Source organism: Podarcis filfolensis, assembly GCF_964270895.1.
Source record: "Podarcis filfolensis genome assembly, chromosome: 11".
NCBI classification, from domain to species: domain Eukaryota; kingdom Metazoa; phylum Chordata; class Lepidosauria; order Squamata; family Lacertidae; genus Podarcis; species Podarcis filfolensis.
The window spans coordinates 58,249,798-58,265,155 of NC_139613.1; the positions used below are offsets into that span (position 1 = coordinate 58,249,798).

The window sequence follows — 15,358 nt, forward strand, 5'->3', positions numbered from 1 at the left end:
AAGCATTGCCCTCACTCTCATTTGGCTTTGTGATGTGATTAGCTACTTCGCACCATCATGGTATCACACCAGCCTCTCTAACTCCTCATTATCTCATGAGCAGCAGCTCCTACAGTCTCTAAGCCAGAGCTTTCCAAACTTATGTTGGTGGCACACCTTTTAGACATGCATCATTTCACAACACGTACAGTGGATACCAAGGTTTCGAACGTAATCCATTCCAGAAGACCCAAAAACGAGGCACAAAGGGCTGTCTGCAATTTCAATGGATAAAATTGGTGGGTGGGGACCTCAGTGGAAGCCATTAGACTTTCGAGGTGTGTTCAAAAACGGAAGCAATTACTTCCGGCTTTTTGGCGTTTGAAAAGTGAAATGTTTGGCTTCCGAGATGCTAAAAAACCGAGGTTCCACTGTAATTCAGTTTTACTAGCAAACCAGAGGTTAAATGACCCCCTTTTAAGCCCCAGGGGGAGTATGGGGAGTGTTTGTGTGACACACCTACACAATGCAGCCAACACACTAATGTGTTGCGACATAGAGTTTGGAAAGCTCTGCTTTTGTTCGTCTTGCTGATGTCACAGTGCCTTCTTTCCTTCTCTCTCTGCCCTACTCTTCTATAAGAAGATGGTGAGCAGATTCAAGCAATGCTGCTTCACTCCACAAGCAAATATGAGTGAGGAAAATCTTTTGGATAATATTTCAGGGTTCCCCAAATGCCCCCTTTTAACACTAAATATGTTTGCGCATAAAAAGCCAGCTCCGCTTCATAGTTAACACCTCAACATTATCAAAAATTAGAAAATATATACCTAATTGTACACATCTAAAACCACCTGTGTTTCAGGTTTGGTTATTTATTATGCAATGATGCCAAATTTCAATGTATATGTTTCTAGGGTTGCCAATCATCTGGATTTTCCATTTTTCTGGTTTTTAGGGGTAAAAAATTCTGTCCATTTTGGGTTGGTATTTTTTGTTGTTGTTTTTTAGAATATGCAAAAATGTCTGGGGGTTTTTTTCCTGTGGCCCGGAAGCGGAAGAGGCTTAGAGCAGTCACTTTCCTTTTCTGCTGGCAGCAGGGGTCGGTTGGTGCCAGCCGCATCCCTCCCCAGTGCCCTCCAATGTTGCTCTCTCTTCCTCTTGCGCACACCAGCCCCCGCAGCCCCTCCCCCGCCTCCCCAGGAGCCAACAACCCTAAGGGAGGGAGCAAACTATGGAGTTGCCCTAATGGTGGAAGGGGGCGTGTCTGGGTTTTTGCTCTTTGGAATATGATGACCCTACATTTCACTAGATGAATAGCACCCTGACCAAGCTTAGCAACAGCCTTGTCTGCCAAGCAGTTCTGTAGTGTGTGTGGCTAATACCACCTACCCTGGTGGGGTATATGACCAGAAGACCAACCAGCTTGCACACACGCCTAGTATTGTCTGTGCATGCATGTGCAACAGTGGGAGAGAGAGTGTGCACGTATACACATGTGAATGGACAGGTGTGTGAAAAGGAACGAATGGAAAGTATAAGAACTCCCTGTAAGCCAACCTTCTCCAACCTGATGCCCTTCAGAGTTGTTGGACTACAACTTGTCATCCCAACTAGTGGACATGCTTAGGCTTGCCATATGTCCAGAAAATTCCAGACATGTCAGGAAATCAGATGCCTAAAATTTTTGAATTTTAAGAGATCTCAGGAATTTCCAGGATGTATGGCAACCTGGATTTTTGTGTGTGTTTTGTTTTGTTTTGTTTTCTGGTCCCCACCCCCCATTTTTTTCAGGTTTTTAAACCCCAGCGGCAGTGGAAGTGATAAGAGGTCACTTCCCTTGGCCAGGGAGACGGGGAGAGAGTGAGGAAGCGGGGGAGGGAGAAAGGCGACTCAGCGGTAGGGGGGACCCAACAAGGAATGTTATGGACGGGCAAAGGGGGTCGCTGGTCCCAACTGTGTGTGTGACAGTGCTGCTGCGAGAGAAGAGGCACAGGGAGGGAGGAGCTGAGAGGATGTAAACATTGGCATCACGTGATCACATTACAGTCATGTTTCCTTCTCTTTCGGATGCTGGGTTGTGTTGGGTGGGTCTCTGAGAGGCCGAACAAGGAGAGGCAACTCGGTGGCCAATGGTTTCGTTGCCGCGGCCATGGCACCAGCACAGTTATCCCCTGTCCTGATGCCTTGCCTTTGTTCCTTCCCTAATATTCCTCTCTCTTTTTCACAAACACACACCTATGGCTACATCAGCCAACTGGATTTCCAGGGGCAGGGAGTGGAGAGTGTAAATGGTTGTGGTGCAGGAAATCACGGCCTTGCTGCTGTAAAAGCAAGGAGCATAAGGGAGCGTTGAGTTTTTTAAAAAATAAAAAACTGAGGCAGGTAAAAGGAACACCTCTTCCCATCTGTGTGAAGGAAATGTGAGCTTGCCATTCCTGTTCCTTCAGCAGAATGCTTGGATCTCATTCTGGGGTTGGGTTGAAATGCTCCACATCTGTTTGGAATAGTTTCCATATGAGACAGCTGCAGAAGGAGCCAGAGGTTCTCAGTTGACCCTGGTTGTTCCTGACCAGGGACAGGCGAACCTGTCAGTTTTGGGTTTTCTTAGTTTCTCAATTTCCATTCTTAAATTCAGTGCTCTACATTTCCACATCAGTTTGTTATCTTTTCTTAAGTCCCCATGAAAAATCACCAACATTGTTTGTAAGTAATTTTGCCTAATATACACAATTTTGCAAAGCAATGTACCATAATATAATGCAGTTTTGTATGTTATATTCATTAATATATGCATTTTATGCACACATTACATGCATTTTTGAACACATAACTTGGTTGAACTGAATGGAAATATTAAGAAAAGTGTGAATTCCAAAGGATGGATGTCTCTGTTTTGGAAAGTTCAAATTAGAGAGGTTCACCTTTAAATGCAAACTGAATCAAATTTCTCTTCCCCCATACCATAATACAGTGACCTGGCTTATCCCACCAGCATCAGGTAAGTAATAGAGGCAGAGTTTGATGTCCCACATTCTTATAGCCTAAGGAAGATTTCACATATGCATGTTCATTGCTCAGTGACTGGAGCATTGTGATGATCTGCATATGTGAAATAGTCGTCACAGATCAAATAATCACATATCAAGCAATACAGTTACAACTGTCACATGATTTCACCTCCTCAAAGTTATTTCTCACTGTCTCTGATAGAGAAAGTTCACACATTCAGCTACAAGTCACAGAGTGATGAGACATTAAGGGCCATGTTAATGAAAAATGTATGTGCATGTGCGAATTTCTCCTGAGTTCAACATTACTTTTTTTGCATGTATAAGACAAATGCAAAAGACAGATGGGTGTGGAACAGATATGGATAAATCGTGTTCCAACTCCCTGACCTCTGAGGTCTAAACCTCAGATGCTTGCACATCAAAAGGTCGGCAGTTCAAATCCCTGCAACGGGGTGAGCTCCTTTTGCTCAGTCCCAGCTCCTGCCAACCTAGCAGTTCGAAAGCACACCCAAAAGTGCAAGTAGATAAATGGGTACCGCTGTGGTGGGAAGGTAAACGGTGTTTCTGTGCGTTGCTCTGGTTTTAGTGTTCCCTTGAGCCAGAAGTGGCTTAGTCATGCTGGCCACATGAGCTGGAAAAGCTGTCTGCAGAGCAGACAAATGCCGGCTCCCTCGGCCTGTAAAGCGAGATGAGTGCCGCAACCCCAGAGTCATCTGCGACTGGACTTAACTGTCAGGGGTCCTTTACCTTTACCTTTTTACCATTTTCTCTCCACCCAAGACATCCTTTGGCACTGACTGATTGAACATACATACAATAAAGGTTTCCTTAAAAATCTCAATAACTTTGCGGGTGTCAGGAATTTTAATTTTTTACTGGGACTGATAGGGGCAACTTCTAACACCATCCCATCATCAATTCAACACCCTCCATTTACTTCTCACCTCCATGCCCAAGAAAGAGCTCACTCATATCTTGTTCAACAAAGGTAACAAACTGAGAATAGGTAACAAGACTCATGAAATAACACCCTCCATGATGTGCCATGTGGCCCCCAAGTCTTAAATATGCACCTACATGATAGATATTCTGACTAGGACAGTTCACACAGACATGTCATCACCAGAAAATAGTTAAAAGAATCATAATAAGGCTGCACGCTTCAATAGAGTTAGACATTTATAGTAGCTGCTTTTTGGCTAAGTAGTATCACCTCAGAAAGCATATCTAAAGCAATAGTATGCTTCTTTAAAGGATTTGCTAGTATTTTCACATTATTCCAAAAAGGATTAAGTAAGATGATGAAAGATATGGATACACATGTGCCTACTTCTTCCATCCCAAAGTTGTCGCACATGGATTCTATATTGTAGCATTTTGGAAGAAATGGGTGTGTCAGTTAAAAGGGCACACTAACATTCCATAGTCAGGGTCTCTCAAAAGACCAGATCAGAACAGATGCAGAAATACTTCTCTAATTCTTTCTGTAGCAATAGGCAGTAGACCTTTCCTTCCCAGCTCATCTGATTCAGACCTTGGCTTTCTATTTGTTTCATTTCCAGTAACTTTGTTCTGTTTCCCCCTTTCTCAAATCCTGGCTTTCTGCAGATGCAATAGTCCTGTCTTGCTTGAACAGGATTTATCTCAAGTGCCAGCCCCCGCAGCCTGGTGTGATAATATGTGCAGCCAATAGGCACTGGAAAAAAATGTCCTTCTGTAAACACAATATAGGTGAACCTGTTTGTTGGGACAGGAAGGTGCATGAAAGGACATTGCACACCATGCCCCAAAGGGAAAATATGATGTACTGTCTCAGGCAGGGTATTAATCATAGCTGATATTTCTGGACAATAAAGTAAAGTAATCCTAGCGAACAATCTCTCTTCAAGGGTAAGAGAGAGAGAGAATAAAGAACTACCAATATTACATGAGCTGGCGTAGCTTCAGACAGCAGAAAGCTAACGGCATCCAAGAGATCTCATTTGGAAAGCAGATTAATAATAGCTACATGGTTTATTGCAGCTAAAGTAATTTTTCCTCTGATAGTGTCAGGGTCATTTTCCTGCATGCACCTGGGCTCCCTGTAAACTTGGCAAACCTGTAGTAAGTGAAAGCATTTGTCTATTTAGACTCGGTCAGTTCACAAGGTCAGACCATTTCTCCCTGAGAAAAGAAAACGCTAGCATGATCTCAAAGCCCCCAGGAACTGGATGTGCAGACAGCGGTATTGTTACCCACTGCTCAGAAGACACCTGAGCTGTTAGATGTCTGATAGGAGCCAATATGAAGAAATGAAACACAAGCTAAATGATGAAACACTGCCGCTGCCTCTTTAAAGGGATACACCGCTAGTTTCTTCTAAGTGGGTCCACTGCAGGGAGAAGGGGAGCACTCAAAGGCTTATGTGAAAGCCACACCTTCTAAGTTAGCTGGAAGTTATAGTGTGAAAATGGACTTGCTGTGAATACTCAGCAATGTGGGACATGTGTTTTGCACATCCCAAGGGCCAGTCTTTACTTTCATTTGCTTCACATGTTCTAGGGCCAAGAGCTGTGGCAGGTGTGGGGAACCTTTGGTGCTTCCCATGTTTGCTGAACTACAACTCCCATCATCCCTGGCCATTGGCCATGCTTGGTATGGCTGGTGGGAGGTGGAGTTCAGTTTTGTAGGTTCTGACCTACAAAACGGGCAATGGCTCAGGGCTAGAGCAAATGCTTTGTACACAAAAGCTCCCAGGTATGATCCCAGGCATTTCCAAATAGGACTGGGAAATATTTCTGCCAGAAATGATGGAGAACTGCTACCAGTAATTATTGTCTATTCTGAACTAGATGGACCTTAGAAAATGTTAGCATTATTAGGTTCAATATTAGGGCAAACGCTCTTTGTGCATGTTCACGTCCCCCTTATTTTTTATGTTATGTTCTGTCTGGAGGCAGGATTGGTTTCTTTTTATTATACAATCCATAAACAATATTCTGCATCAACATCAACATTTTTTATTTCCTTCACCTCTTCTAGACTGAACCCTGACATTCTCCAGAAGCCCGCTTAGCAGTGCCTTCTAGAATATCCTTCTGTGCAACGGGATGTCATTGTCATAGTGAAATGTAATGTGCGGTCAATGAAATGCTAATGTCATACAATTCAATAAACAAAGTTATAGAAACAAGCAAAAATCAAACCCAAAACTATTTGACAGGTTGTAAAATTCTGATTCTCATCCTCTTCCTCAAAGGACTGATAGGTTTATTGGTTGATTGAGTTTATTTATAGCCACTTTTCCACATTGAACTATGCCCCAAGTGGTTTATAACAAACACTCGTTTATGAAACAACAAAATACTGACATAGCAGTAAATTCAAATAGGACAAAAAGAACCATTCAACAAACATAGAATAAACTCAGTATTACAAAAGAAAGAACCTAGACTTAAATACATTAAAATGGAGCAAAAAAGCAAGTTAACAGACAATATATACAGTTCCAGGTGCTAGTTTTACTGTACTTCACTCCTGGCTTAAATATCATTCAGAATTTGCAGTGCCTTCTCACCACCAGGCTAGATGATTCTCCTTTGGCTCCTTCATCTCTCCTCGCAGAAGAGAATGGCAGCAGCAAAAGGGAAGTGCTGAAGAGGGGAAGGATTGTGAGTTCTCTTCCCCAGTCTCCCACAGGATCTCAGCATTTAAACATAGATTTGCTTCTTTTATCCATTTCATTGTAATAACGCATAAGGAATGCAGAAGTACACCCAGCAACCTATTAGGAGAAGTAAGAACAATTTAGCTACCAAACTACAAATCCAAGAACCAGTGCTAGATCCACATTTTGGAGTGTGGGTGGGCATGGGGGGCTTTGGGCATGATGCCCTCTGTGATGCCACTTCCTAGTCCCACTTCTTCCCTGCTGTTATCACTGCTGCTCATTCACTTGCCCTCTCCCTTTGGCCCAGGCCACACAGCCGTCCGGAGAGAGGGGACAAGGAAAGTGCACACTGTAGGGGACAGGTGAATAGGCAGCGAATAGCAACAGCAAAGCGAACAATAAATCTACAGGTTGTCCTTGAATGTGGGCCTCCACAGGTGCCCACCTGGATCGAATGTCATATAGTCCTTCCTTTTAAACAGCCATGCCTAGTGTCAGCAGGCAGTATCCTTGGGGAGCTGCCAAAACCTTAGTGCTCCAGGAAGGCTCACTTCTGACACCTGCCCTAAGCCCTCCAACCAGTCGGTGCCTGGCAAGTGAGTCTCTGTTTAAATTTCCAACAATGCTGCAGAACAACACTACATTGGAGCTGCTAGGGGAAATCAGTATGGCAGTTCACCCCCCACTGTAGCTGTTTTTGCCAAGGAAGTCAGCTTGGAGGCATACAATAGGACACTGAGCCCCCTTAAACCTGCAGTTGGACCTATAAACAGTGCTTTTTTCCCTTTAAAAATGTTTAGGGGTACTCTCATTTTCCTACTCATATTGAAATACTGCCCCTCAATGAGGCCAAACTTAGATTCACAAAATGTTTAGAGGCATGAGTACTCCTGCGTCTCCCCTGAAAAAAAGCACTGCCTATAAACATCGGGCGTCTTCTCCTCAGTTGCAATTCTGTAAGTCCACAAAGTGGGGCAGGCATGTAGGCAAGTAAATTAATTTCCATCTACTTTGCTGTGTGTGTGTGTGTGTGTGTGTGTGTGTGTGTGTGTGTGTGTTAAATTTATATACTACCCTTCCTTGCAAAGGGTGGCAATCACATCAGTGTTACAACAATACAATTAAAAATTAAAAACTAATAAGAATCACATACACTCGCAGCAAATAGTTTCAAAGTTGCCAGGAGCAGAAACCTTCAGCTGCCTGGGTAAACAGGAATGTTTTTAAATTCTTCCTGAAAGTTAACAGAGAGGGGAACAGACAAATCTCACCAAGGAAGGTACCCATCATTAACATTGCCCCTTTAAATCACCTTGCCAGTTCGATAAGGTCAACCTTACCATCTGCCTCAAATAGCAGACTGTTATTTAATTCATGTTAGTATCTATATTTTTTAATCACTGGGGAGGTCTAGGTTACAGTGGATGGCTACCTGGATTTTCATGCACCTTAAAGCTGTACCAGGTAACAAAGCTGAACCAAAGCAATACCAGGTAACAAAGCTGAACAACAGAAAATGACCAGGCATACTTAAGCTGTAATCATACAGTGTGAGTGAAGCTCAAAGGCAGTCTAACCACCCCACCAGGCTCAACTGAGGACAGAGGTTCTAAGGCAAGCATAGGCAACCTCAGCCCTCCAGCTGTTTTGAGACTACAGTTCCCATCATCCCTGACCACTGGTCCTGTTAGCTAGGGATCATGGGAGTTGTAGGCCAAAAACATCTGGAGGGCCGAGTTTGCCTATGCCTGCACTAAGGTTCATCCTTTTTGTGTCTTTAAAATGGTTATTTTTAACAGATTCCTTCCCACTGGGGACAAGAGATGGAAGTCAAGAGGGAAGGAATTAGGAGAACTCCTGAGTTTATCCATCTCCCCACTTTGAGAGTGGGAGAGATGTAAAGGGACCTTTGGATCTTGCAGATCTAAGCTGCTTCCTCTTCTTCCCCCAGCACCCCTTCCTTTTAGCCTTATTGGTTTCAAAGCTCTGCCATTGGTTGGGCCAGAGAACTAGGGCATCGGGATCAAGCAGTGGTGAAAAGGGGTGCTCTGATACTGGATCCCCTCTGGGATGATAGAGCTCTGTCTTGGCATCAGAGGAGGAAATTTGGCCTATCCTATGGACCAAAGGGAGGATTGGATTGCAGTCTAATAATAGCAGCATTTAAGCATGGTTTTTACTTGCTTACATTTTTATCTTTTATTTTTAATCTGAGTTTTGTAGCAAGATTTTTTTTTTTTAATGGAGTATAGCAAGTATGTCTCTGTCTTGCAGGTAAATGTCAACTTGGACATAATGGAGTCATACTGTTATCTAGAAGGTAAATAAGGAGGAAAGTAAACATGTTGGATTGTTGAGTAGCTTACTATGGCTGCTAAGGACTAGGTATAGTATGGGACTTTGAAGGTGGGGAACTTGAAAAGCAAACCCCACCAGCTCAGAAAATTTGGCACCATTTCACGTTGGGTCCAGCCTAACTAAGCCTAATTTAAAACAGGATTGCTCTCCTGCCTTCTTTGCTGGTGCCACCTTCATGCCCTTTCACTTTCCTAAGGGGTGAAAAGATTTATCTTGGAAAAAAGCAAAGAACAAGTCAAAAAAGTCTCACTTCCGCATGGAAGAGGCTCGCCTTAGCTGAAAACAACACACACAACATCATTTCCTCTTAGAAATCATAGGCAGTTGGCATACATTGTGCTTGAAGCATCATTTCCTGCTGAAGGAATACCTTCTGCTACATTTTACTGTATTCCTTCCACATGTTGGCGTCATGTGTTAAAACTGTATCCAAAAATCACAAGGACAATAATATACATTTTTCAAAACTTTTAAATAATTCTCCATTCATATTTTTATACAGCCATTTTTGCACATCGGTGTGTACATGCATCTAAATGCATCCTTGATCCTTAGTTTTAAAGCGGTAATATGCCAGTAAATGGTACTTTGGAAAGTTTATGTTGTTCTTAACTAATGGTATGTTCATTGTGACCGGATTTGGGTTCCTTAACTGAATGCAAATCTTGGGGTAGAGTTAATGATGTAGGTGAATCCTTTTGAAGTGAGGCTACACAAGTAACCAAGAAGTGGTCCTATGAAAACTATTTGTGTACTTTCCACCACAAGTACCAAGCATTTCAGTAGCTACATTCATAAATGGATTAGTTAGCTAGTCTCAGAGCAGTATATACAGTAGATTAAATAAATAGTGGTTATATGTGATATATATTTAGATTGCGCATTAGACTTTAAAATCTTGGTCTAACTGAATGCATTAGCCCGTGTTTTCTGTTTATGTCTCTGCGATACCATGGAAACACCAGTGCTGAATCCTAATGGGTCTCTCCTGGCAATAAATAAACAAAGTATTTGTCTATTCAGGCTTCAGTGTCGCCGTTTTTGTGTAATTTACAATTTCAGTAAGAAAACTGATCATCCTCCCCCCTGCACTCTCAGTTTCTGTGACTGAAAAAGAAAAATTAAAGATAAATGCAAAATGCACCTTCTAGCAAGCCATTACAAATTCATCCTGATGCTGACAACATCACCAAGCCAGTGGATGCAGACAATTTGCACAGAGGTTGCTTTCAGATTTCAAAAAGCATTGGCTATAATTAACCTTGAGACCGTAGGTCCTTAGGTAAATTGCTGTCAAACCCAAAGAACACTTAATATTCTTGTTCAGGCTGGAAACTGGTGTAAAGCAGACAATAGCTATTTTGCACCCCTCATTCCAAATCCAAAAAGGCTATTGGCAGTCTCTTTTTATAGAGACAGTAATAACTTTCATAGCCTTTAAACTGCTCCTTCAGTGCTATGACATACTCTAGCTTCCACTGCTCCAAAGCTTATTAGAGCAGACCAAGGCAATCATTCCCCCCATCACCCAAACACTCAGGAGCAAGGTGAGCGCTAGGCACGCGGTGCAGCGGCACATAGAACAGTTTGCCATCTGGCACCTGCTGTCTCTGTCTGAAATGAATAAAGTCACTGAGAGGGGAAGTTGTGCTGTAACATGAGTAACAGAAAGAACTGATCATTATCCATGAGGAGAAGTGGTCAGATTTAATTAGGCTACTCAAAATCTGAACACTCAACTGAATCAGAAGGCAGCAGCCTCCTCGGTCATGGAGGGCAGCCATATGGCTCCCCTCAAGCATTCAGGTCAGGGTGAAATTCAGCAGAACGTCTGGTGACTAATCTAGCCATTGCAAAGACCGCCTCAAAACCTTGTTTTCCAGTACCCTCCTGTAAGGTACTGCGCAGTGTTATCGCGTAAACTATGTTCCAAGAAAGATCAGAGTTCCATGGAAGCTGGTTGGCATTCCTGAATTGGAGCAGTCATGGCAGGCAAGCTTTTTGACAGCTTGAGGCCCACACAGACGTGCGTAGCAGGCTTCTTAACTTGCCTTATTGTTAAGGCCCCCTTCCCTTCCCTGGATTTCTTACTGATGAAGAGCAGGGTAAAAATTTTGAAAGTAAAGTTAACTTCCAGCCTGGGAGGTGGGAACCCTATCACTGTTTAGCACACTCAGGCTGCTATCCCCCCATCTCCCTTCAGTCAAAGCACACAGTATGGAAGTTGGCACACAGAGGGAAGCTCCCTGACTCGTCCATGCAGCCAAATCCCAGAATCTACATTAACAAAGTGTATTAAAGTTAGGGTTGGAAGGGCCAATATAAAGGGAAGAAGGAAATATGGCAGGCAACACAGAAGAAACAAAGCGGGCAAATCTCCAAATAATCCTCAATTAGAGAGCAATTTAAGAGGCCTCCGACTTGATACATGGCTCAGCAAATGTCTCTCATAATGTTCAGAAGAAAAACAAATCTTCATAGGAAATAATTCTCACTCTCAGCCCTGCAGAATCAGTAGAGAAGTTTGACAGTTACCCTTGTAGAAAGGGTCATTAGAAATAACAGTTTCTGTGCATGGAGGAGACTATGTATTGGGGAAGGCAGGCCACTATGACAGAATCATTTGATTTTTAATGAGCCAGGCCTTTCAGGCCTTCCTCCACAATCCTACTCCTGCATGAATTTTCCCACCTTCTGTGTTCATTATCTGGGCCCTTGCCACTGGAAGTGTGGTTGGCTGAGGTAGCCTTTTCTCTTATGGCACCCAGATTGTGAAACTCATTTCCTAGAAAGGGTTCAGTTAGCCCCCCTTTTAATGGCATTAGGCATGTTGAAAATATGATTCTCTGTTGTCTGATTTATGTTTTACTTGATTTTGCATTTGTTTTTGATTCTTTTTCTGTTTCGTTCGTTATTGGAAGCCCCTTGTGTGCTGAATTGGTGGTGTATAAGTGTTCAGTTAATTGTTTGACATAAGAAGATAGATAGGTAGAGAGAGACACAACGGCTTGCTAAGAACACCTAATCTTGCTCTACAGATCACAGTCTCAAGGGACAGCAAACGAGAAAGGATAGAGAATTCCAATGGAAATAGGACTGAATTGCCAATGTTCACTTCTTCATCCCATGTCTGGAACCAAATAAATCCAGTGAAGACATTCACTGTTGTCGCTGCTTTCAGCCTGCAGATAATATGTAATTGATTATTTCCCCTGCCGTTTGCATTATGTTTCTTTTGCATTGAAATGAATGGGGTGGAATAATGTAATGGCAACATAATTTACACAACGAATTACATAAATTACGTAAATTACAGAATTTTGCCACAGCAGATATTAAGCCGAATGACATTTTTTTCTGGAAGACAAACTGCAATCGAACAGAAACAGAACAGTTGGACAGAAACAGGGCTGTATGTGATGGGTACAGGGCAGAATGGAAAAGGATGTCTTCTTGCATCCTTAGTTCACACCAGGCAACCATAAGGCTGAATGAGCCTGATAAGCCCTACGTGTCAGCTAAGGATGAGCCCTGGGATATGTCCCCCAATTTGCTGGTGTTCTGTGGGAGACATGTTGCAGGATCTCAGTAGACTTATGTGGAAAGGTAAGAAGTTTGATATTGTGCTGGTATTAGTATGCCTGGCACTTTAATGGAAAGAAACTTTTGCAATAAAATATAGGTAAAAAGTATGTTCTGTAGTTAGTTTGCAAACACATATCACGTGTTATGGAAATCAGCCTGGATTAGGTAATTCCTGTAGCCAGAGAGAGGAGAGAGTCATGCTCGTCATTTCATATGACATATTCATGCTGCAAACCCCAGAGCCAGTCAAAACTGTTTCTTGAGTTTAACCATTTGAAGCATCACTGACGTTAGGTCAAATCCCAAATGCTACCTTAATTGGCTCATATGGCTGTCACTGATGTGAGCATAACACTGAAATATGAAGATATTCAACTTTATCTTAAATGTTTTTATCCAGCAAGTTTTTCTTCTTCTTAGATCTGGCTATATATTTCTATAGACAATGGATAGTGTGAGAATCAAGTAATCCTGAACAAGATAAACCCAAACTAAACAAGGATTCACCCTCTCTCAATTTTCTGCAATGGTGCATAATGCTGTTTTTGTTTCCAGCTCAATCCATCCTCCACCCCTCACTTCCATATGAAATCTACCCATCACATTAATCAGAATGGTTTTGATGTCACTGAAACATTTTAGATAAATGGGTTTTTACTGCAGTAGGACTTTCCCCCTCCTCAGAAACAAATGGCACTTTTTTCTTTTCTTTTTTACTACTCTGTGTTTAACACCTCTGAGACGCAAGACCAGATCTGTCACAGAAGATTTTGAAAAGCCTGTGATGCTATCAGAAATGTCTGCCAAGGCTGTCTGGTCCCTCTGGATGACTCATCTTTGTGAAATGGAGCAAATCCACTGAGGATCTCAGACAGGACTTTTGCTCTTCTGCCTAATTTTACCCAGGTATCAATTCAGTTTGCTACATTCTCTCCTGTCTTATAGAATCCATATTATGCATTGAAAAGACATGTAATCAAATTACTGCATTTTATCTGAGCATTTTTGTTGGATGTGCACACATCCCCGAAGATTTTCATGTGCTTCTTTGTACACACACACCACACACACTGCTTAGACCTCATTAGATTAGGCCTGATGCTACACTAATTGTCTCTTATCAAGCTGTGCTTCTTAAATGCACTAGCATTTGATCCTATAAAAACTGAATCTTAAACGACTGATGTCAAACTGACTGGCCCAATTTTCCACTCTGCCTTTAGATCCATTTTTAGAAATAATTGGGGTGCTGAATTAGTAATTTCCCTGTATTCAGGGGATTTTTTTTTTTAATGTTCAAGTTTTTTCCATAACATTTGTGATGATTTGCACAACTTTGCAGCTCATTGCTTTCTGTAGAAATAGCTTTAGTGCTACAACTTTTCAAAAATAAATTGTTATTGTCTGCGATGGAAAGCTGTTAGGGATTAGCCATACTGGTATGAACTTTCAGACATACAGTATAATTACACGTCAGTGGACCCACAATCTAGTGGTCAAGTGGAAAATGTATCAGAATATGAAAAGGGACATGAAGAAAATGAAGTACATCTTTCAAATCTTTCTCTAACGAATCAGTAAGATAACTTCTGTTCATAAGAACATAAGAAGAGCCCTGCTGGATCAACATGCATCACGTTCTGCATCCTGTTCCCACAGTGGCCTATGGAAACCTAACAAGCACGGCCTGAGTGCAAGAGTTTGCCCTCCTTTTCCAATACCTACCAACTGATTTTTCAGAAGCAGAATGCCTTTGGCAGTGGAGGTAGAATAGGGGTCACCAACCTAAGGCCCATGGGCTGGAAGCGGTCCACGGAGGTCGTTTGACTGGCCTATGAGCCGCCCCTGGTGCAGTGTGGCGACTCACTTCCACGGTGCCGAAAATAGTGGACATGCACGCGCAGACGCTGAAAATCGTGGGTGCACACGAATAGAAGATTTGAGACTGGGTGATAGTTAGCCATGTTGGCCAGATCCAATGATGTTTTTTTAAGAAGTGGTTTAATAACTCCTCTTTTAGCGGGTCTGGGAAGTCTCCCTCACAGAGGGAAGCATTCACCACCCTGCAGAGCCCATCGCCCAGCCCTTCCCTGCTCGCTTTTATGAGCCAGGATGGGTAGGGGTCAATGAGACAGGTGGTCGGTTCTCCAAGCAGCCTGCCCATGTCCTCAGAGGTAACAGATTGGAATTGATCCCATGAAACTTGACCAGACAGGACTCTAGCACTCTTCCGCCCCGACCCTGCTCCCACAGTGGAGTCTATCTCTTTCCAAAACTGAGCGACTTTATCTGCAAAAAACTTTGCAGAATCATTGCAGGAGATCTGGGGGTCCTTTCCAGGCCCCAATGGCAAAGGTGATTCCGTTAGATTGCAAACCACCTGAAAGAGTCTCCTGCTGCTGTTTTCTTACTGTTGACTTACTGTTGGCTATGTTTACCTCCCCCTTGTAACTTTATTTTGCGGTGTGTGAGATTTCCAGTGAGGAAATGATATAGGGGAAAGGCTTTTTCTGTACCATGGTCTCAATTTGGATGAACCCACAGGTTTTGTGAGAAGATGAATCCCAAGGGCACTATTCAAAGGCATAACTAGGTTCTCATATGTATAAGCAATTTTGCCTAATATTCACAGTTTTGCAATGCAATTTCATCTAATATAATGCATATTACACATAGAGAGAGGGGTGTGTGTTTGTATGCACACTTTATGCTAGCATGTGAATTTTTGTACACATTACTTGGCTGGAGAAGTGCCTTGCAAAATTCAGGTAAG

At 42.6% G+C, this 15,358-nt stretch overlaps 1 long non-coding RNA gene across 1 annotated transcript in view; it reads right to left on the bottom strand.

Annotated features, from left to right (window-relative positions):
• The window catches only part of LOC310745102, a 169,085-nt gene that overhangs the window by 31,410 nt on the left and 122,317 nt on the right, over positions 1-15,358 (bottom strand). The window lies entirely within an intron of this gene.